The 23955-nt window shown below is 39.6% G+C and overlaps 1 pseudogene; it reads right to left on the bottom strand.

Annotated features, from left to right (window-relative positions):
- Positions 1-15364: 15364 nt before the first annotated feature.
- On the bottom strand, positions 15365-16739 carry LOC148721004 (protein CFDP2-like; annotated as a pseudogene).
- Between the last annotated feature and the right edge of the window lie 7216 nt (positions 16740-23955).

Here is a 23955-nt window from a genome sequence, read left to right as displayed (position 1 = left end):
TATAATAGGCAAACTTTGGCTTATTAATATCCAGGAAAATCACTAAGAATATTAATTTGTTGGCGAAAGGAGGAAAACAAATAGAGAATGCAAACGAAAGCAAAAACTCTCTCTTCTGAAGCAAAATGTCTCAAACAATGCAGATAGTACGCGTAAATATAAAATATTTCTTGCTTTGTTTATAGCTTGCTTCCGAAAATCAATTTCTAGCGAGCGACCGAGCATGAAAAGAGAAATAATAACTTACCGTTTTCTGAAAAGGAGATTTTAAATGAAATTCTGCCTGACTACTACATTTGTTGAAGTCGAGAGACAATATTTAGGCTAGAAAATATTCTCCAGCATTTCATAAACAATAGTTTTTTTTTTTTCTAATTCCTTTTTGCAATTGAATCTGGAGAGAGATATTTTTTCCTTGACAGCACCTGCCAGGCCACGATCACGTAAACCTCACTCTGTTTAATTACACTTACCCAGAAACGTCCTCAGCAACGTTCACTCGTGTATTAAATAATGCTTATTCTGTTACAAGAGATACCAATTTCTTCCCAGTAGCTTTAAATATCACCATTTATGAATTTCAACAGGTAATGCTATGTCATATTATCCCGTCTATAAACTCTAAAAGATCCCTCCATAGATCCACTGAATATCTTTATTTTGCAGCATCATGAACGATAGAAATATTCTTTCCCGCAAGGAAGATTTTCTTGCAATTTATCTTTCATAATTGGTAAGGCAGGGATCTTTATCACCTAAAATTGTTCTGCGTCAAACCTACGTGTCTATCCCACTGGTTAACTTTAATTTTCGAATGAATTTGCACTACCAGGTAGAAATATAAAACTTTGCGCTTTTATGACCATCTCACACCATAGTGCAAAAGCTACCAATACTAAGAAAAAGTGTCCTTGATAGGATAAATAATAAATTGTAGGTATCAGCTTTCATTTATAAAGACCTTTAAAATGATGATCAGCTTCAGGAAGCTGAACTTGAATATTCGACCTGAAACGTTAATAAATCGGAAACTATTTGAACGCAGACTTCGTAAATGACAGCCCCTTACTGGATTTTTTCTTTGCGCCTCATATCCGACGAAAATTGGAAACGGAGACAATTACTCGACAGGTACGAAATGCCACATAACCAAATTAATGCTTTAGGCTATTTCACTTATTTTCCTTTAAAATTCAACCATGCACTCCCGTGAAGCTATTAACATCATTTAGGATTATCCCTCTAAAAAGTCATTTCAGTCACGTGGGAGAGGGCATGATGGTACGAATCAAACATATAGGTGGTTTCAAAAAGGTTGTCTACGGACAATCCCTGGTTGAATCTCTAAAAATTAGATAACAAATGTCAAAAGCCCTTTAACTCCTGGACAAAGTGATTGTCCATTTTGTTTGAATTGCTGTTTGTCTTATCACCTATCTTCCAGCAGTAAAGAAACGGGTTTAGTGTCAAGTTAAAGAAAACTAAGCAACTTGCTATTTGCCCTTAGTGTCCCTGTCTGAGTAAGTGTTCCAGGGGCCAAAAGTGGTAGTCAACCGATTTGGCTGAAACTTAGCACAGAAGTTGAGTGTGACAAGATATTTCAAAAGCCTCTTTCGCTCACTTCTCTGACTGTTTGTTCTGGAGTTTCAGGGGAGGTTCCCATCTGTGGCCTATGGTGCACGAAGCATTCACCCTGCCAGGTGGCATTTTGAAAGTGCTATAAAACTTCATTGGTAAATTGTGCTGCCAAATGAATTTCACCATGGACTCTGCTATAGTGGGGCTTTTACTTCATAAATGTAACTTTGTTCTCAAACGATTAGACAGAGAGGGGCTTGGGGCTAAAGTTAGGTCAAATTTGAGGTCCCCTTCTCCGTTCCCCTAACGAGTTTCGAGCCTGCAGTGCAGTCGGCCGCTCAAGCTGATAGTAGCACCTTGTACGCACGGACGCACAGTCATAACCTATCAAATTTTGGTAATTCCACCAACTTTTTTCTGCTTGATGGGTAACTGTTTTTACTACCTTTTTCTATGAGTATGGGCTCCGCTAAAAATTGCAGCAAGGAATGTTTAATTTAGACTTCACCCACACTTCCAAACCTTAATTTGATACCAAGATCCAAATAAAGGGAAGGCAGTGTTTCTTGTTTTGAAATGGAGATGAAAAATGTCTGTTTTTTAAAGATATATGTTACTTTTTATCTAATTCTATGGCTGGGTTTTGCTTTTATTTTAGAGAATCCAATTTCTCAGTAATTCGCAGCTTATACGATTCTGTAAAAGTACCTAGACTGCTCCACCATAATGTATGTTTGCCTTAAAAATGAAAAAACAACAATAATAAATAAGGGAAACAAAATGCTATCGTTATTGCGATTTCCCATTCTTTTGTATGTTATCTTATAACGCTACACACGGATTTAAGGCAAAAGCTACAACAACATTCCCATCATAATGGTCTCTTGTGACAACAGCATTGTGATCCTGGTCGAAACTTGATCGTTATAAGGGAATGAATTTGATTTTCTTCTGTTATAACTTCTCAATAACATGTTTCTATCCGTTTGCAAGACGTTTTCAAGACGTTTTTTATCATAAGAATGCCAGCCAGAGACGTTTCTCTACTATAGTACAGTCAGTAAAATATGTTTTTCTTTTCTCGACCTTTCCTTGGCTGTTCTCAATGGAACTGAAACAAGTACATTGAATTTTTCAATGCACGATTACTGCTCATGCAATCACATATTATCATTTATAACCTCAGCATAGTGCATCTCTTATTGTCTACTTTACCGCTTGTCCTACTTCACTAATCTTCCAGCAGTAAAGAAACGGGTTTAATGTCGAGTTAAAGTAAACTAAGACAACAGCTAGTTTCCATATTACTACTAAGTGTGACGCATGTGTTTTACTGTCTGCGATTACAACTACCATCATTGAGTATGGTGCATAACAAATTACTAATGCTAACTGCACCGACAAAGGACTGTACACTGCCTTTTTGTATCGGGCTATGTTCAGTGCACTCAGTTGGCCCGGCTGTTGTTGAAAACGACCTTCTACTTGTGCCTGATTACGATTAAGAGTGCGGAAAATCTTTGTATACGAGATGATTGTGATACCTAGGCAAAATGGTATAGATATATATACAGATCAATGCGTTATACGATGATCTAACTTGAAGCATGTAGCAGCGACAGTGGACATAACCCAGATAGTAGCTATAATGATGTATGTGCGTTTCAACGTTACAAGTTGTCTGTATCTCAGCCCCAACAACAGGGCGAGAAGTCTGTCCACGCTTATGGCTGTCATCGTCATCAAAGACACTCCACATAATGCATAGCTTGCTATGTACGCTGCGTTGCTTGCGTATTGACAAAGACTCCAGTTTTCCTGAGCCAAGAATATCCAATAAGTAACAGAGAGAGGCTCACTAACAAGACCAACCAACAGGTCAGTTATGGCCAGACTACGATACAACAGTTTGGACGGCGGATGAAGGGAAGATTCCTTTCGAAGGGCAACAAGGATAAGGGAATTCCCAAGAAAAGCGGTCACCGAGAGGAGAATGTGCACCGCTAAGAACGAAACTGATTTTTGTTCAAGCCCATCCACCAAAGAGGGAGAGCATTGCTCTTCTTGAAGTATTTGAAGTTGTGATCCACCTCCTTTTAAATCTATTGTCGTCATTATAGCGAAGCTTAGTAAACGTTCGTTTCCTTTTTCCTTGAATTTATCTAAAATTGCAACATGCAACATTTCTTTTAGAATACTCCTATGCACCAAAACCACCTATAACTTCCTTTGATTTTAAGATCCAGAATATTGACTTCAAAAACAGTTACCACATTTTAAATGTGGTTGAAAACTGTCTTTTTATGAAGATGCATATCACTTTTTATCTCATTGTATCGCTGTGTTTTGCATTTTTTGTCATCCTTGCGAGGAACCAGTTTCTGCGTAACTAGCAGCTTATTAGATTCCTTATAAGTTCTCTGGACTTTTTCGCCATAAGTTACATTTTACTTAAAAGTCTTTATTAAAAAGAACAGAACGTAACCATAAGTGATATCATTAATTTTAAGCCTTGAATGGTGCGATCTTTTCCTTTGTTTGTTTTTTCTATATGAAAGAGTGCTACCAAACTTCTACACCGGGAAAGCTTCTCAGCAAAGTGCCTTCACATGAAAAAAAACAGGAAGTTTTATCATCTTATAAAGGTTTTTGCCAAACCTACATGTCTAGTGCAGGTCTTCCTTAGCATTTAAGACATACCAGACGTTTGTGAAACTGTGTCAGTTCTTATGGCATAAAAAACGTATCTCTTTTGATGCAAAATGTCTCAAATAATGTAGATAATACGCGTAAATTTAAAATATTTCTTCCTTTATTTATATTCTGCTTCCGAAAATCAATATCAAGCGAGCGATCGAGCTTAAAAAGAGAAATAATAACTTACCGTTTTCTGAAAAGGATATTTTAAATGAAATTCTACCCAACGCTATCACATTTCTTGAAGTTGAGAGACAGTATTTAGGCTAGAAAATGTTTTTTTAGCATTCCGTGACTTCATAAACAGTTGTTTTGTTTTGTTTTGTCTTTTTATTTCTATGCCTTTTTGTAATTGCATCTGAAGAGAGACATTTTTTTCTTGACAGCACCCGCCAAGCCACGATCACGTAACTGACCTGCTTTGCTCAATTACACTTACTCAGAAACTTGAATATTCGACATGAAAGGTTAATAGTTAGTCGGAAACTATTTGAACGCAGACTTCGTAAATAGCAGCCCATTACCGGTTTTTTTCTTTGCACCCAACATCCGACTAAAATTGGAAACAGAAACAATTACTCGACAGGTGCGAAATGCCACATAACCAAATTAATACTTTGGGCTACTTCACCTATTTTCCTTCAAAATTCAACCATGCCCTCGCTTCAAGCTATTAAAATTATTTAGGATTATCCCTCTAAAAAATCATTTCAGTCGCGTACGAGAGGGCGTGGTGACACTTTTGTAATTATTTCCCCAGTTTGACAGTAGTTGGGATAAGGTAAAAGCTTGGTTGTTACATGTACACAAGGTGTCATGTATGCGGCAGGTACTTGTACCCTAACATTCTTCCTGTGCCTTAGAAACTTCACGAACATTCTGTTTTAATAACAAATTAGTCTAGGGTCGAGGTCGGAAATCGATCCACTCAGTGTTACGAGTGACATTAACAGTGATGATCTTAAAAATATTATTTAAAATAATGATATTATAACGAATAAAAAAATGATAACAATGATAATACTGCAGTAAATGGTTTGAACCCGGGGGTAACATTTTAAAGTGTGGTGTGATCGTCGGGGTGAGTGTAGTCCTGAGAAGGACTGTTGTCGGTGGTAGTGACTGACGTTTCGACAACCTGTGCGGAAGTCATCATCAGAGTCAAGTGAATAGTTGTTGTCAGTAGAATGTTCTTATTTCAGTTCGTGTAAAATGATTGAAGCTTGAAGTTCATTTATTTGTTTAAGCAGGTTGATTAATTGGCAGCTGTAATAGCTGATGTGAACCTGCTGTTCTAACCCACCCATCCCACCACAGGGGAGGACATCCATCACACAGTAATCTCGTGTGTGGGAAATTAACGTCTCCTGCCCCAACCCTGCAGGAGACGGGACCTCCATTTATTCGTCCCTATCCGAGAAGACTAGAATATCTAACCATTTCTTGATGTTATAGAAAGGTAGAAAATTCTTCTCAATTATTTTAAGACCTTGAGTGTTGGTCCGGCCGGGTCTCGAACCCTCGACCTCCCGCACTACAGTCTAGCGCTCTATCCATTGAGCTAACCGGGAGGCGGTTTTACCGTGATGTTATTGGCGGTAAGAGTCAAGTGGCGTAAGTCGGTCGTGATTGGTCTGTTTCGATCCGTCAGTAAAGTTAGGTCGTTCAGTTCAGTTCGTTTGTAATGTTTATGTCGTGAATGAGTCGTTTGTATGGAGCCGGTAGAAGTTGACACCTGTTCAGGGGAGTCTGTTCTAAGTTAGAAATAAGAACTAATTAATATGATAACATTATTTGAAGGTGTAGTCTGATCGTCCGGGTGAGTGTAGTCCTGAGAAGGACTGTTGTCGGTGGCAGTGACTGACGTTTCGACAACCTGTGCGGAAGTCATCATCAGAGTCAAGTGAGTGATTGTTGTCAGTAGAATGTTCTTATTCCAGTTCGTGTGAAATGATCGGTTGGTTTTGTTCCGACTGCCAAGCCTCCTACATCGGTGAGACTGGCAGAAACCTCACTACAAGACTGACTGAACACAGACGGGCGACGAGGAAAGGTGATGTCAGCAATCACATTGCTGAACACCATCGACTTACCAACCACAACATTGACTGAGACTCTGCGCAATGCCTAACCTACAGCACTGACTATTTTCAACGACTGACTCTGGAAAGCTGGTTTACTAACTTAGAACAGACTCCCCTAAACAGATGTCAACAACTACCCGCCCCATATAAACGACTCATTCACGACATAAACATCACAAACGACCGAAAAAGAACAACCTAGCTTTACCGACAGACCGAAACAGACCAATCACGAACGACTTACGTCACTTGAGTCTTACAGCCAATAACATCACGGCAAAACCAACCGATCATTTCACACGAACTGGAATAAGAACATTCTACTGACAACAATCACTCACTTGACTCTGATGATGACTTCCGCACAGGTTGTCGAAACGTCAGTCACTGCCACCGACAACAGTCCTTCTCAGGACTACACTCACCCGGACGATCAGACTACACCTTCACATGTTACCCCCGGGTTCAAACCATTTACTGGATAACATTATTGATAATAATGATGAAAATAATAATAAAGATAATAATAAATATAATAAGAAAAAGAATAACAATGTTAATTATAAACTAAAAGTCATCGTATCGTTCAGTTTTACTTTGGACCTTTATTTTAATATCAAGTACTGTAATTTTAGTTTGTTATTTATAATTGACTATGGCAATTGATTGATTGATTGATTGATTGATAGATTGATTGATGTTAGCAGGTTGGCATCAATAGAATACGGTATACAGAAACTACAGAGCAATGACTATGACAAATCATACAACTCATCACACTTTACTGAGGGTTTTTACTCTGTCAATTTGAAAAAATGTAAAGTGAGAACAATTTTGAATAAATATATACGGTTTATCATATCCTTTTGTATCCTGGTAGTAAACATCGGATTAAATTAATAACCCCCCCCCCCCTCTATTCAGGCCCGCCTCTTATAAGCCAAGCCCCCAAAGTACCTGAAAGAAGACCGGGGGGGGCTTGATAGAGGAGTTACGGTATGTAGGACGTCTGCGTTTCGATTTTTCTGTTTCACAGTGCTTGATACATTAAAGTAGAGCACGATGTATGTTGAGTTAAGAAAATACGAAGACAACGCTTTCACCCTTACCTTTCAACCCGTCAATTCCATGGACAAAGTGATTGTCTAATTGTTTGCTTTGCTGCTTGTCTTACCTCAATTATCTTCCAGCAGTAAAAAAATGGGTTTAACGTCAAGTTAAAGAAAATTAAGCAACTTGCTATTTGCCTTAAGACCACTAAATATGGTGGATATCGTTTGCTATGAGCGATCACAATTTCCACTAAATTGATCGGTGCAGAGCAAACAACTAATGCTAACTGCACCCACAGTGCACTGTACACTGCCTTTTTGTATTGCGCCATGTTCAGTGCATTTGGTTTGCTCGGCTGTTGTTGAACAGGATCTTGTACCTGAGCCTGATGACGATTGAGGACACTGAAAATCTTTCTGTACGAAGCGATTGAGACAATTATGCAAGATGGTCCAACTACACGGCCATACCAAATAGTTATACGATAATCTAAAATGTATAATAGAGCAGTGACAATGGATAGAACCCAAAAGGCAGCTAGAGTAATATATGTGCGCTTCAAAGTTACAGTATGTTTGTATCTCAGCCCAAACAACAAGGCGAGAAATCTGTCCACGCTTATGGCCGTCATAGTCAATAAAGACACCAAAGATAATGCGTAGCTCGTTATGAAAGTTGCCCCAGAAGCGTATCGACAAAAACTCCATCGTTCACGAGCCACAGACATCCCATAAGTAGCAGCAAGAGGCTGGCTAACAAGACCAACCAATAGATCAGTTGTTGCCAGACAACGGTACAAGAGGGAAGATTCCTTGCGAAGAACAACAAGGATGAGACAATTGCCCAGAAATGCTGTGATGGACAGGAGTATGTTGACGACTGAGAGAGAAATGAATTGTTGTTGTAATACACCCGCCAAAGAGGGAGAACGTGTCAGTTCTTTGAATGTGTTCGTTTGTTTCCCACTTCCTGTTAGATTTGTTAACGATATCATTTTGTAGCTTAGACTGAAGGGCGTTTGCTTTGTTTGCAGGTTATTTATTTATTTATTACAAATTCACTCCACAAGAATTCACAAACAATTAGTATTAATTACGATTAAGGTTAATAAAAACCATAAAAGGAAAAATTGTGGAGAAGGAGACAACCAAAAGCGCTGACGCACCATACAAGGGATGCCCCCTCTAATTAAAAAAAATTTAATATAGCAAAACTATATAGAAATATAAAAGTAGATGCCCTAATTATCCTCAATAAAACTTAAAACATCCTTTTTAAAAGTTTTAATACTATCTGATTCTCTAATGTGATTAGGTAAGCTATTCCATTCACCAACGATACGGTTGAAAAAGCTATATTTGAGACCGTTATTTCTGCTAAAATTTGGAACAAGGTCCTGAGTGTCATTTTTCCTCAAATTATAAGCCATGCTTCTGTCCTTACAAAATATGAGCTTATTGGAAATGTCTATGTTATAATGGCCATTAATTACATTGAACAAAAACGTAACATCCCTAAATGAACCGCCTATCAGATAATAGCTACAATTTCAATTTAGATAGTCTAGTACCATAATCATCATCAGACCTACTGATCCATCTGGTAGCTCTCCGCTGAACAGCCTCCAATTTGTCAATGTTACGTTTAGTATAAGGGTTCCAAGTTTCACATGAATATTCCAATAAGGGTCTCACAAGACTACAATAAAGTGTTCTCATGGTTTCAACATCATTTAAGTCCCTACAAGTCCTTTTTACCAACCCTAAAACCCTATTGGTCTTAGCAGTTATTCTGTCTATATGCTGGTTCCATGAGAGACTACTAGCAGTAAACAATCCTAAATCTTTATAAACATTAACACATTCCAAAGGTTGACCCTCAATTCTATACTCCCCAACTAAGGGTGCCTTTTTCCTGGTTATTCGCAGGATCTTACATTTCTTAGTATTTATTGTCATCTTGTTCATCTCACACCAATCTGATATTTTATCTATGTCACTTTGAAAAGAGGACAGATCTTCTTGAGTATTAATAACCCTATACATTTTGCTATCATCAGCATATAATGCAATTGAGCTGTTCTTACTAATTACGCCTGGTAAATCATTGATGCATATTGTGAAGAATTTCTGGTCCCAACAAAGAACCCTGTGGGACACCAGAGGTTACGGTTAACCGATCGGAAGCCTCTCCTTTGACTACTATACGCTGCTGACGTTCTGTCAAATAATGCCTACACCAGTCGAGCAAGTCCCCGTGGACACCATGTTTGTAAAGCTTGGCTAAAAGAATGTCATGATAGATAAGGTCAAAGGCCTTTGAAAAGTCTATAAACACTACATCGACTTGGCCACTCTTATCTAAAACCTTGAACCAATTATAATGTACCAAGAGTAGTTGAGTAGTGCAGCTGCGATCGGTGAGGAATCCGTGATGGGAATCGTGCACAAAACTGATAACTTGATTGTAAATAGCATTGTACACCATTCTTTCCTGGCATTTCCCAATGATGGATAGAAGCAAAATGCCTCTATAATTTTCTACAGGCTCATGATCACCATCTTTATGAATGTGTGATATTAGCTGATTTCCATAATTTAGTAGACAGCACTGTTTGAAAGATAAATTGAAAAGCATACTCAGAGGAACTGCAGATGTATCAGCGGTCTCTTTAAGTAAACGAGCAGGTATATTGTCAATCCCACAAGACTTATTAGCATTAAGACCTTTGAGAAGTTTTCCAACCCCTTTAGTGTTACAAGCCACATAGTTGGTAATGAAATCAGTACTTGGATCTTACGGTAAGTCAGTTTGTATTGGGGCTGGTATCCCAGTACTCTGTTTACAAAAAACTGAGTGAAAGTGAATATTAAATAAGTGAGCTTGCTCTTGAGGTTTTGTTGCAGATCCTCTGTTGTAAGTGTTTACATCTGGAAGCCGTTTTGATTTTGACTTGATTGAGTAGTAGCTCCAAAATCGTTTCGGGTTTATCTTAAGTTGACTGGGGCCCGTTTCTCGAAAGTCCCGGTAAATTATCGGGTCCGGTAAGTCACCCGGTAAGTCCCCGTAAACTTTTCGGGTGTTTCTCGAAACTCCCGTTAGTTTCGATCCCGTTAATTTTACCGATATCTTGCCCGGTAATTTACGGGAGGTCGTAACCTCCCGTAAAGTTATCGGAGAGTCGCAAATGTTGAAAAACCAAACAAAATGGCGGCTGGGGGAGGACTTTCCTGTTTAGCGCGAAGACCAAGATCATATCAAAGACGCCCCTTTCTAGCCGATATGGCTGACTGTGAAGTCATTGAACATTTTCGGCTCTCGCGAGGAAGGATAGAGTGGCTTGTTGAGCAGCTTAAGGAGGAACTACAGAGAAACACGACAAGAAGCTGCCCACTGTCTCCGGAAACCCAGGTAAATATCATAATTAGTTGTTGTTGTTTTATTGTATACCGTTTGAAGGCGTTTGCATGGAAACACTATATTTAACTGTAAAGTTCTATTTAAATGTTTTTTTTTTAACTAACAAACGGCAGTGGAGAAAATTATTGAGTAGATAAACACTTTGTCATGTTAACGCTAATCACTCGCCGCGAGTAATGACTTTAAAATGGCTTCCTTGTATGAAAGTTGAAATGGGTTCCTGTCACGCAAACCTGATCTTACTGCAAGGCAAACCTGTTGCCCGTGTTTTAATTGCAGATGTTTTTTTTTTTTTCTTTTTGGAGGAAATCAGTTAACTGACATTATACAGATAGAAATGAACATCATACAGTACAGCGATCGCGGAGACTTGCATTAAACGCGGCCGGGTTGCACAAATGCCGACAATTGTTGCTTATAGCATTAGCTGAGTGATACACGAACAAGTGTACTGTACTTATTAATGGATAAACGAAAAGAATAAACTTTAAAATTCTTCTCCCTAATCACATAATTGTTTCGGTCGCATTGATAATGATATTAGCTTGCTTTATGCTAGATAACTCGATTGGAGATCGGAGAAAATTACGCATGACATTCGCAGTACATTGCAATTCTGGCTATTTCGTAACTGGGCTTCCGCATCACATGTCCAATCCACCTCCATCTTTCCCTTGCGACAAGTGTACGAATATCCTCCTGCTTGGTTTTTCTCAGTAGCTGGTCGTTTGATATTTTCCGAGGCCAGAAGATTCTCAGAATCCTCCTGAGGCTAGCTGTGTGGAAGGATGCCAGTCTTGAGAGGTCTTGTTCTGTCATTCTCCAGCATTCCGAGCCGTAAAGCCACAGCACGAAAACGCAAATTTTGTCTTAAACGCGACTTAAATGCAGCGTAAGTTTGCATTTACGCGACTTTACGCTCACGTAAACCGTAAAGTTAACCTTTACGCTACCTTTAATCAATGGCGTAAATGAACACGAAAACGCTTGACGTAAAGTTGGCGGAATTGTGGCGTAAGGCCGCTTTTAAGCAACAGCGTGAAGGCGGTTTACTGGTTTTGTAATTGTAAATTTTCGCTTCTATATAGGGCACTATATTTTGCACCAAGTTGGCGGTATATTGACGCACTGTTAAATTACATATGTATCGTTAGGCATCAATGATCACTTCAGTCTATTTAAGGCAATTCTGCATAGCGTAGCCAGCTAGCTCTCGTTTGCACTCTAAGATTGAGTTCAAAGTCAACAGATGGCGTGAAAGAGGTAAGCACCCGATATATTCGCCAGCTCTACGTTAAACATGTGGTGGCTGTTAAGAACTATAAAACAGTTCTCCCACGGCGTGCGTATGAAGAGGAGATCATTTGTAACCTATGTGCTCAAAAAATAGTAAACAACACTAATGACAGCACTAAAGCACAGTTATATTACAATCTCCTGGTACGGCTAATATTGTACGCATGCGCACAACCATATCACCCGTAAAGTGGCAGCCATGGACAGCTGTTTCGCCCTTGGTGTGGCTCATTAGCATGGCATAGCGAGCAGGGTCTATATTTGCATACGCAAGCTTTTTGTACGAATCAATTGCAGAGTCTTCATCAAGTTTTAGTGATGGAATTGAATGTTATTGACATACAATAATATAGTTACATACCGACCTTTAATGTGCCTTTACGCGGGTAGTACAAGGTTGATCTTTAAGAGCACTTAAAGCGGCGAGGTAAACAAGCGTAAAGCTAATTCAACACATTTACGCTAGCTTTAAGTCAACTTTACGTACCGACCGTGTAAATTGAACTTTATTCGCCTTTAAACAACTTTAAATACTAGCGTAAAGTTGGTCATACAACTTTAAGCAATTTTACGCCAAATTTACGCTTTCGTAAAGCTGCATTTTTGTATCATTAAGCTCTTATTAAGTGTTTTTAATTAAAATGTACTTCACCAAACTTTGAATGGAATAAACATTTGGAATTTTACAGTACCAGTTTGAGTCCTGTGTTATGTGTCATCAAGAGATTTATCTGTGCTCAGTATAGTTCCTTCTTACTGAGAAGTGTCCAGTTTATCTACAAAGTATTTAGAAGTATTAAAATTTCAGGTTATTATAAAACTTCCCTGGCTGGTTTTCACAGGTAAGATCATTCCTATCAAAGCAAAAGGGAACGACAAAAACGTTGTAGAACCAGCGACAAAACATAAACTGAGAAATAGGCAAATTGATTTATTTGCTGAGCTTCGCCCAACTAGAATACAATTCGGTTATTATGTTTACCAATAACAAAGTCCCAGTTCAGACCATATTTTTCAAAATGAAAATTGTTGCAAGCTTTTAACTCAAACTAGGCTTAGACTGTTTTGGTGATCATGATGTTTCATCATTGTGCTCGTACAAATAATTATATGTGCTTAACTATTAAAACTCCTACATCTCACTGAATTATGCCATTTTATGTGCTCCATCCATTTGGGCTAAACAATAAACAACTTTACGTTTTATTTACACTAGGTGTAAATAACCGTAAAGTCGACTCACAAACTATACGCAAGGTTTACGCTGGCTTTACCCTCCCTTCGCGTGAAGCTTCCTTTACTTACCCTTCCGTTGTACGTAAAGTTAACGTATAGCTTCGTAAAAAAACTTTACGCAGATTTACGCAACATTTAAGTCTTCCTAAATCTTGATTTTCATGCTGTGAAGGAGAGTTGAAAATACGCAGCTCTGATAGATTCTAAGCTTCGTCTTCCTGCTGTAGTTTGCTGACCTCCACACTGATCTTAAGCTCATAAAGGCATAATTTGAATAAATCAACAAAGTTGAAATGGTAAATTGGCCACCGTTACGATTATAAAAGCTGACGTTTCGAGCGTTAGCCCTTCGTCGGAGCGAATAGGGGAATGGTGGGTTGTCTGTGCTTTTAAAGGCAGAAAAAGGAGCTACGTGATTGGTGGGAACATGGCAACGAGAAAAACACGAATAAATTAGTGGAATGAAAAGCGTTCGTTGATACCTGATAAGAGTCTTATAATCGTAACGGTGGCCAATTTACCATTTCAACTTTGTTGATATATTCAGATTATTTCGTTACCCCCACCGACGCAGCCTCAAACAGTTTCTTTAGAATCTATCAGCTTATATTCATAAAGGCATATCCTGCTTTGGTCAATCTGCTTTGTATATCTAGAGTGGTACCTCCATCTTGGCAGAGCACACTTTCAAGGTATGTAAACTTGTCGGTGTTTGGAATGTCCTATCCTCTTACCCATATCTTTGTTGGGGAAAGGCCATTAACACACATGGCCTCCGTCTTCTTCAAGCTAATTCTCAAGCCGACCTGGCTGCTGAACATGCTGAGCCGGTCTGTCTTCCCCTGAATGTGCTGTCGAGTGTGGGACAATAGGGCTAAATCGTCTGCGAAATCGATGTCTTCGAGCGTAGTAATAGGGGTCCATCTCATGCCTCTTTGCTGATCTTCCATTGTTCGACAAAGGAACCAGTCGATAGAAATATTGAATAGCATGGACGACATGACACATCCCTGCCGTACACCGGTTTTAACTTCAAAACTTAGATCCCCCTGACTGATGCAACATGTGAAATTTGAGTAAAAGCATTTGATGATATTACCAATGCTTTATGGAATGCCATATGCTCTCAGAATCTGCCAAAGAGTGTCCCTACGAATGCTGTCAAACGCTTTCTCATAGTCGATGAAATTTACATACAACTCCCTCTTACACTTAGTACATTGCTCAAGTATATTCCGCAGGGTGAATATATGATCCGTACATCCATGCCCCTTGCGAAATCCAGATTGCTCGTTCCGCAGGATATCATTGACAGCTTGGGTGATGCGCTGCATAATGACCATGCAAAAGATTTTAGTCGGCACAGACAAAAGGGTAATTTCTCGCCAGTTGTTACAATCACCTAGAGACCCTTTCTTTGGTATCCTGATTATCACTCCTCTGCTTCAGTCAGTCGGAATTTCTTCCTGTTCCCAGATCTTTGTAAACAAGGGGGACAGAATGGTTGCCGCAAGCTCAGGGGCTGCGTTAAATAGCTCGGCATTTAGATTATCATGGCCAGGAGCTTTTTCATTCTACAGGGAATTAATGGCTTGGATGATTTCCCTCCTAGTTGGAACGTTTGTGTTGATGTCAAGGTCAGTTGCGGCTTCCTGGATGTTTGGCATTACCGTTGGCGGTGGTCTGTTTAAAAGCTCTCTAAAGTGCTCCGTCCATCGCCGTTGTTGCTCTCCCTCTGATGTTCATAGGATACCGTTCATATCCCTTACAAGCACGTTGGTTGTGTGGCACTTACTTGTTATTATCTTGGTGATCTTTTATACTGTTCCTTGTTCACTGCGCGCAGCTGCCTCTTCCATATGGAATGCAAGGTTTTCCGTGTGCTTTCGTTTATCTACTCTTGCTCGGCGTTTTACCTCCTTGTTCGCTGCCCGATAAATCTCTTGAAGCCTTTCTTTAAGCCGTTGGGATTTCGAATCTATAACTTTCAACGGGCTTCTTTAATCCCATCTACTTTCAATTGCTTTCCAGGTATCAGATGACATCCATTCCTTTGGCCTCCGCTGCCTGCAGCCTAGACATGCCTTGCTGCTATCATTGTAAGCAGTAACAATTTTCTCCCAGCTCTTATTCACCCCTTCATCGTTAATACCCTCCCTTCCGCCTAGTTCCACAAGAGCGTCGAATCTGTTGTGCACCTCCAGGATAAAAGATTTTCGCACATTTGGGTGTTTCAGTTGGCTCACATCGAAACGGCTGCGCCCCTTGGTTAGACGCCCTGCACTCTTCAAAACAGTTTAAGGTAGGCTGTTACGAGATGATGGTCACTTCCAATGTCAGATCCTCTCCTCACCTTGACATCCGGAAGGGATCTCCGCCGTCACAAAACGAATTCAATTCAAGATACTGTTGATAACATACAAAGCTCCAACCTATCTTGTTGAACTTCTTAGTCGATATATTCCAGCAAGAAGACTCCGCTCATCAAATATGAATCTACTTGAGGTCCCAACAATTCGAAGTAAAACGTATGGGCAAAGAGCATTCTCCTACGCTGCACCGTATTTGTGGAATCAACTACCTGAATGCATAAAAAACGCTGAATCTGTTGACTCCTTTAAACGCTTATCGAAAACTTATCTTTTCAAAACTTAAGCCACCAGATTTTTTGATATCGTACGTTGTCAAATATATTTATAACACATTATACTTCGTTAGTTTAGATAGAGTAGCGATAATTGCATGTATAGGATTTTTATTGAATTGTAATTGTAAAGCGCATAGAGTTCAATTTGAATTCGCTATATAAAAACTTATTAAATTAAATTAAATTAAATATCCATTGATCAGCAGACGGTCAATTTGATTTCTATCCCTGCCATTCGGGGAGCACCATGTGCTTTTATGGATCTCTCGGTGTGGAAAAAGGGTGCCCCCTATCACCTGATTATTACTTGTGCAAAACTCAACAAGCCTTTCTCCATTTTAATTGATGATACCACTCTCGAGTCTTCCCATCACTCTGTCCCTGGCTGAGTTATCGACACCAACTTTGGCCTTTAGATCCCTTATGATGATGATAAGATCTTGCATTGGGACCTGCTCAATCTCTGCCTGGAGCCTGAGATAGAAATTGTCTAGATCCTCTTCACTATTATTGGTCGGAGCGTAACACTGAATCAGGATCAAGTTGTTTTGCTTTCCTTTCAGCCTGGCCTTTATGAGGCGACTATTAATAGGTTTCCATTCCAATACCGATCTCTCTGCTCCTTTCTTCAGAATAATTGCCACACCTTCACGATGTAGCTCATCGTGCCCCCAGAACACAATACTGTCTCCCATGACACCGCCTTTAATCTCTCTGTCCCAATCCATCTGCTTTCACTTACGCCCAATACCTGCAAGTTATACCGTCTCGTTTCTGTTGTAGCCTGTGCAAGCTTCCCAGTTTCGTACATGGTACGTACATTCAAAAAACCAATCCTGGTCATGAATTTGCAATCATCACTTCCAACTTCACGCCAGTACTTTCTTTCTGGCTTTCACCACTGGAAGTCATACGATTTGAAGACCTTAGAAGGTCTGCTTGTAAGATATTGGTTGTCTTCGTTGCTGTTTCCGTAACACGTTCTTTTTACAGGATAAGGTTGTTAGCCTTAAAGTGCCCATAACCGCAAAAAAATTTTGGCCATATTAAATTTCTTTATTGCAATGAGCAAAATGCCGCAAAAACTTTTGTGTTTGGTTAAAAACCGCGATTTTTTATTAATTTTCAAAGTCGTGGAAAATCGCAGTTTTTCAAAACACTACGAGGCACGGAATTATCAAGATGGGCCTGTGTCGAGCACAGTTTGTGAAGTCATTCCAGGCTTTCCAATGATATACTTCAAGGACCGGATATGCCTGATAATTGCGTTGTTCTCGGGTGCAGCAACACTCCCAACGAAGAAAAAAGAATAACACTTCATCCGATACCTTTTTATAAGGCAGATGACCCGGAGAAAAAAAAAGAGAAGAAAGAAGTGGGTTGACTTTGTGCAATTGAAGCGTGCATATTGGAATCCCACAAAATACTCAGCCGTGTGTTCCAACCACTTCCGAGAAGAAGATTATTCAGTCATGTTTTCTGCTCTGACTAGCGAGACCATGCAACGAGGGTTGCGAAAAGATAGAGTTGGAATTTGCGTCTTTCCGACTGATCACGCGTGGAATGTCTGAGGAAACGAAATCAGCTGAGAAAGATGAGAAAAATTTACCAGATCAGGCTTTAGCGAAGGTTTCATCTCATTGGGAACGTATAATGTTGACTGAGATTGGATCGGAGCGCCACAGCCGATGGCCTGGAATGACGTCACTAGCCCCAGTCTCTGGTTCACTCGGTCGTTCCAAAAATAAACCCGACTTTGAAAAATCATAAAAAATCGCAGTTTTAACCAAACACAAAAATGTTTGCGGCATTTTGCTCAGTGCAATAGAGAGATTTAATATGGTCAAAAACGTTTTTGAGGTTATAGGCACTTTAAGTGTCCCTGTCTGAGAAAGTGTTCTAGGAGCCAAAAGTGTTGGTCAACCGATTTGGCTGAAACTTGGCACTTAAATTGAATGTGATAAGATATTTCAAAAGCCACTTTGCCTCACTTCTCTGACCATTCGTTCTGGTGTTCCAGGGGGGATTCCATTAGTGGCCTATGGAGCACCAAAAATTCATCCTTCTAGGGGGCACTTTGAAAGTGCTATAAAACTCCATTGGTAAATTGTGCTGCCAAATGAATTTGACCATGGACTCTACTATGGTGGAGCTTTTGCTTAATAAATGTAACTTTGTTTCCAAGCAATTAGACAGAGAGGGGCCTAGGGCTAAAGTTAAGTCAAATTTGAGGTCAAAATCACTACCCAAAATTGCCATTTTTCAAAAAACCATAACATTAACCTGCCTTCTTGCATAACTTTCATTCCAAATCCAGTATGTACTTTACTGACCCATTTATCAAAATCAGTTGAGAAAAACTTGGCTTATTAAGGTTTGTTAAGTTTTTGGCACAAACTCTTCATGCCCCTCTAAGGCCAAGCAAAATGCAATTTTGAGCATAATTAATGCTGTAAACAGACCAATGTCTTGACATAAAGCCTTTCTTTTGTATTTGGTGAGTGAAAATGAAACATTTAAGCCAAATCAATGTCATTATCTAGAAATGCCTGGTCTCATAGCTTACAATTACTCTAAGAAGGCCTCTGATTAGCACTGCAAACACCCAGCGGTTTAGCAAAATAAAGGTAATTTTTTTTCTTTGAAAACCTAGTACCCATCATAGAGCACAAATGAAGATGTTCTGACCTAGATATGACAATATTTGTTCAAGATGCTTGAATTTCCTTTGATTTATATTTTTCAGGTCACATCTCCATACATACTATACTCAAAAGCATGCAAAGTCTCTATATTTTGTCAGGCCCAATTTTTAATGCAATATTAAGTGAGCTTAACGAAAACGACCGTTAACAGAAGATCTTTGGTTAAACTTTCGAAAACCTAGCTAGCTCTTGTAAACACGCATGATGTCATCAGTAACAGATCAGGATGGTACGTACAGGTTGTAGTGAAGAGCGTCCAGGTGACCCGCCGGAGGCTGAGATCCATTCGATTTCTCTAGAACGTTAGAGCTGAATAAATCAAATCATCCGGAAGTAAATAAGAAATCCATAGTTAGGAGAGCTGGATAACAAATATCTTGTGTTGCAGTTCATATGAAACATGCCATGCCACACCTCAAGATGCGATTGTTGTATCGACTGACCAACCATATTGGACGTGAGAGTAAGAGGACTGGACCAAGTCGAGGAGTCACGCAACCTTCACTGAGGTTTGAGTAACGCGGGTCTGTTGATCATCACTTGCAGTAATCACAGGAATTTGCTTGCTGTAGAAAAGGTTCATAATACGATGCCTTACGATTAGCACTACCTATTTTTTAACGTCGAAAAATCTCGCATAATGACTGTAGTTGACTGAGTTTTTGCTTTTGCAACACCTTAGTTAATCTTCCCTTGGCAGAGAGTTCGCGAAAGTTGAAATCTTCAAACAAAGAAAATTGGAAAACCATCAAACTATTTTCAAACATGTGTCCTAAACCCTTTTCATAAGAAAAAAAAATTAGGAAAATCTTTTTTGACGTGAAGTTGAAAGGACCGCTCTTAGCGGAAGTGGCACTAAAAAAGCCATTTGCTACATTTATGCGCGTGTATGAGCCCTTTCGTATATTTTTAATTACCTGTACTTGTAACTTTGGTATCACCCGATCTTCCTCCCGCCCCGGACTCACCTGAACCCTTGTACTTGTGTTTTAACCAAGTAGTCATGTCATTATCGCAAGACAACAAAGGAGTTATTCTTGTTTCGCGCAGCGGAGCCCATGACGCGGCACCGCATTCATCATTTACCCCTCCAAAGGAATAAAGTGCCATCGCAAAATTATCCTGAAACTTCTTATTGCTATACTTTCTGTACTTAATAAGGACACAAACATTTACACTTGAAAAGTGGGAGGGATGGAAACTCGATCCAGTCTTAATACTCTCACGTCCAAAATGGCGGGCCCTATTGGCATCATCCCATGTCTCGTGTGGAATACTTCATTTAAACAGCAACATTAATTTTTTTCATCCAGCTCTTCTGACTGTGGATTCCATCTTTTTGGGATGGTTCCATTTATTCAGTTCTAAAGTACCTAAGATCTCTGATGGATCACAAGTCACCTGGACAGTGCTCACTGCGGCACGTAAGCTTATGGTCATGCTCGCTATAAGTGATGGGTATTTGCAAGAGCTATTCACAGACTATTCAAAGGTGAGGCGTAGATCATCTTTTAGCGATCGTTTTATTCTGAGCTTTAATGGTTAAGGCCGGCCGGGTTAAGGTCACCTTATTTTCAATTTTAAAAAACGGCCTGACAAAATATGGAGACTTTGCAATTTCCATATTTCCATACATAATATGTATGGAAATATGGCCTCACAAACATAGATCAGAGAGAATTCAATCATCTTTAGAAATATGGCCATATCTAGATCAAAACATCATCATTTGTAATCTATGATTGGAACAAGGTTTTCACGGGAAAAAAAATTACCTTTATTTTGCTAAACCGCTGGGTGTTTGCAGTGCTAATCAGAGGCCTTCTTAGAGTAATTAGAAGCTATGAGTCGAGATATTTCTAAATAATGACATTGATTTGGCTTAAATGTTTCATTTTCGCTCACCAAATACAAAATAAAGGCTATATGTCAAGACTTTGGTCTGTTTATAGCATGAATTATGCTCAAAATTCCACTTTGCTTGGCCTTAGAGGGGCATGAAGAGTTTGTGCCAAAAACTTATCAAACCTTAATAAGCCAAGTTTTTCTCAACTGATTTTGATAAATGGGTCACTAAAGTACATACTGGATTTGGTATGAAAGTTATGCAAGAAGGCAGGTGAATGTTATGGTTTTTTGAAAAATGGCAATTTTGGGTAGTGATTTTGACCTCAGATTTGACTTAACTTTAGCCCCAGGCCCCTCTCTGTCTAATTGCTCGGAAACAAAGTTACATTTATGAAGTAAAAGCTCCACCATAGTAGGGTCCATGGTCAAATTCATTTGGCAGCACAATTTACCAATGGAGTTTTATAGTACTTTCAAAATGCCACTTAGGAGGATGAACTTTTAGTCCTCCATAGGCCACTAATGGGACCCCCCCTAAAACTTCAGAACGAACAATCAGAGAAGTGAGCCAAAGTGGCTTTTGAAATATCTTATCACACTCAACTTTTGTGCCAAGTTTTAGCCAAATCGGTTGACCACCACTTTTGGCTCCTGGAACACTTTCTCAGACAGGAACACATAAGCCTAATCCCCAGGTCTGGAGTGCTGTGGGACTGTCTTTAGTCTGCACCCTACTCCTTGACCTGTCTGGCTTGGGGGGCCCTGTCAGGGGTGTAAACACCCCCGTCGGCATAGCTCCTGGAGTCACTGGGACGCACAAGCCACTCAGCCACGACAAGGCAACAGTCCTAGTGAGTGGACTAAAGTAATATATAGAATAGAAAATACTTCTTGGTTTGTAGATCCAAGCGTTCTGTAAACAATGCCTAAGATTTTATTAGCCTTGCTCACAGCACCATCAACTTGAGCACCCCACGACAGGTCATAGGAATTCAGAACTCCTAGGTCTTTCACATGCTTTACTGGTTTGATTGCAACTCCCATAATATACGAAGGAGACGAGCTGTTGCGGTTATGGGTAATGCGCATTGTTTCGCACTTGTCCGGGTTAAATCTCAACTGTTATAAAGTTGCCCAGTTTGCTAAGTGATCAATGTCGGTTTGAAGGGCTTGAGTATCATTTATGCTGTCAGCCATCTCTCTGTACACTTTTGTGTCATTTGCAAAGAGTTTGATAGTTGACGATATGCTATACGATATATCGTAAACAACTGCCATCCTCCCCTTATTTGGTTGGAGGGCTTCATTAAGAATCAATTCCTTTCTTCGCAGTCCACATTCTCCTCTCCATCACAGCATTTCTTGACTATTCTCTTATCCTCGTTGCCCTTCACAAAGAGTCTTCCTTACATCCACCGTCCAAACTCTTGTATCGTTGTCTGGCAACAACTGATCTGTTGGTTGTTCTTGTGGCACAGACTTTCCGTGCAACTTCTTGGATGTTCAAGGTCCACGAACAATGGAATCTCTGTCGATACGCATTTGAATCAGCCTACATCACAGCCCATGAAATATGTGGAGTATCTTTGATGACGATAATACCCATTTATGTGGACAGACTTCTCTCCCTGATGTTGTGGCTAAGATACAGACAAATTGTAACTTTGAAGCGCATGCTACCAAACTTTGTCATGAATACATCAATTCACTCTTTTTCACAAATGAGTTTTATTAACGCGTTAGTTTTCGCTTACTTATCGTCCAGACCTCGCTCTTCTTGTCACAAACTTCCCCATCCCACTCTCTTTAGATGTGTCTAGGCTGTAGCAATCTTACCACACCCTCCCCAACAAAGGCTGTGTTTGTAACACTAATCACTGCCGAAGAAATTTGAATTTCGCGCTCGGTGAGCTGGCTACGCGCCGGTGATTACTAACCTTTGTCTTGCGAATAATAGAAACCCTTTCCTTCGAACAATAGATAAGGACTTATAAGGAGCGAAAGCTTGACTTATTTTCGGGCCAAAATCCTAACCAAAAGTTTGATACGCACTCGTTGGGTTTGTCTCTCCGCTATTTCCGCGTTGGTGAATAAAAGAATAGATTAGTATAGGTAATCGCATGGGGTCGACTAAAAATTAAGGATTAATATCACTTGTGTTTTCGGAAGTTGCTGAAATTTCCCGAGTCGCTGCGCGACTCGGGCAATTTCTGCAACTTCCGAAAACACAAGTGATATTAATCCTTAATTTTACGAGGAACCAGGTGATTACTTGTATATCATATAAGGTGCAAAATGTTTTCTTACTGATCTCGCGCAAAACGGGACGCCATTGTTACAAAACAAACAGAAATTTCTTTACCTTGGCAGCCGTTTCTAAGCAATTTTCAGCCAATCATTTTCAAGTAATTTTTCCCGGGGCAATTACAAAAATTAAGAAAAAATGCCCTCTGTCTTGACCAATCACAATTCAGTAATTTTGCCCCTTCTATGATAAAAAGTTGAAATGACTGTAGAGTCGAAAGAAAAGTAGTTTGTATGTAACAAAGATGAAATTAATTATTTGGTACTTGATAAAAACCTCGTACTCAAAACAACGCCGAGTGTATCGTGGCTAAGTCAGTATGTGTTCATTAAAATATGAAGCACGCAGGAAGTCTGGAGAAAGAGAAAGGTGCACAAGAGTTGCCAAAGACGTAACCAAGAGCCATCATAGTTTTATAAATGATAAACTTATCCCCTCCTTCATTTTCCTTCTCGATCGATAGAATATCATGTTCCCTTCAGCACTGTCGTAAAGTTTTCATCATCGGAGGACAATTGCTAATCGCTCGAGGGAATTAGAACATAAAGAATTAAGTCACCTGCCGGAAAAATAAAAGCTTGTCTGATAACGTAACATTTACTTAGAATTTGTTGGTGAAAGGAGGAGAACAAATTAAGAATGTAAAAGAAACGACACTAAACTGCTTTTTCGCCTAATAGTTTGCTCTTCTCCTATTTTGTTCTACTCTTGGAGAAGAAACGGAGGTAAAAGAGCCTCAAAATGTTGCAAATCACGCGGTTGAATTCGAATATTTTAAAATACGGTTGCATCAGTGGCCATACATCAATTTTAATCTATATATTTATTCGAATTCTTTGATTGATTGACATGGGTTTGACATCCCTAGCCTAGACCCTCTATATTTTAATGTTACTGAGGTTGATAATGAGCCAAAAATTAACTTAACATAAATGATATGGACATTTGATTGACACTCTATCGATGGAGCAAGGTCAGCGTGCGAGCTGGGTCCTCGTTAACAGCACTGCGGGAAGTTGCTCCTTCACTCACCAGTTGTGTTGCTCGAGGCCTCAAACTTATTCACCAGCAAGGTACAAAAGCTCA

The sequence above is a fragment of the Stylophora pistillata genome, chromosome 11 (genome assembly GCF_964205215.1).
Source record: "Stylophora pistillata chromosome 11, jaStyPist1.2, whole genome shotgun sequence".
In the NCBI taxonomy this organism is placed as follows: Eukaryota; Metazoa; Cnidaria; class Anthozoa; order Scleractinia; family Pocilloporidae; genus Stylophora; species Stylophora pistillata.
The sequence above is the reverse complement of the archived record's forward strand: the minus strand, read 5'-3'. Positions and strand labels throughout refer to the sequence as shown.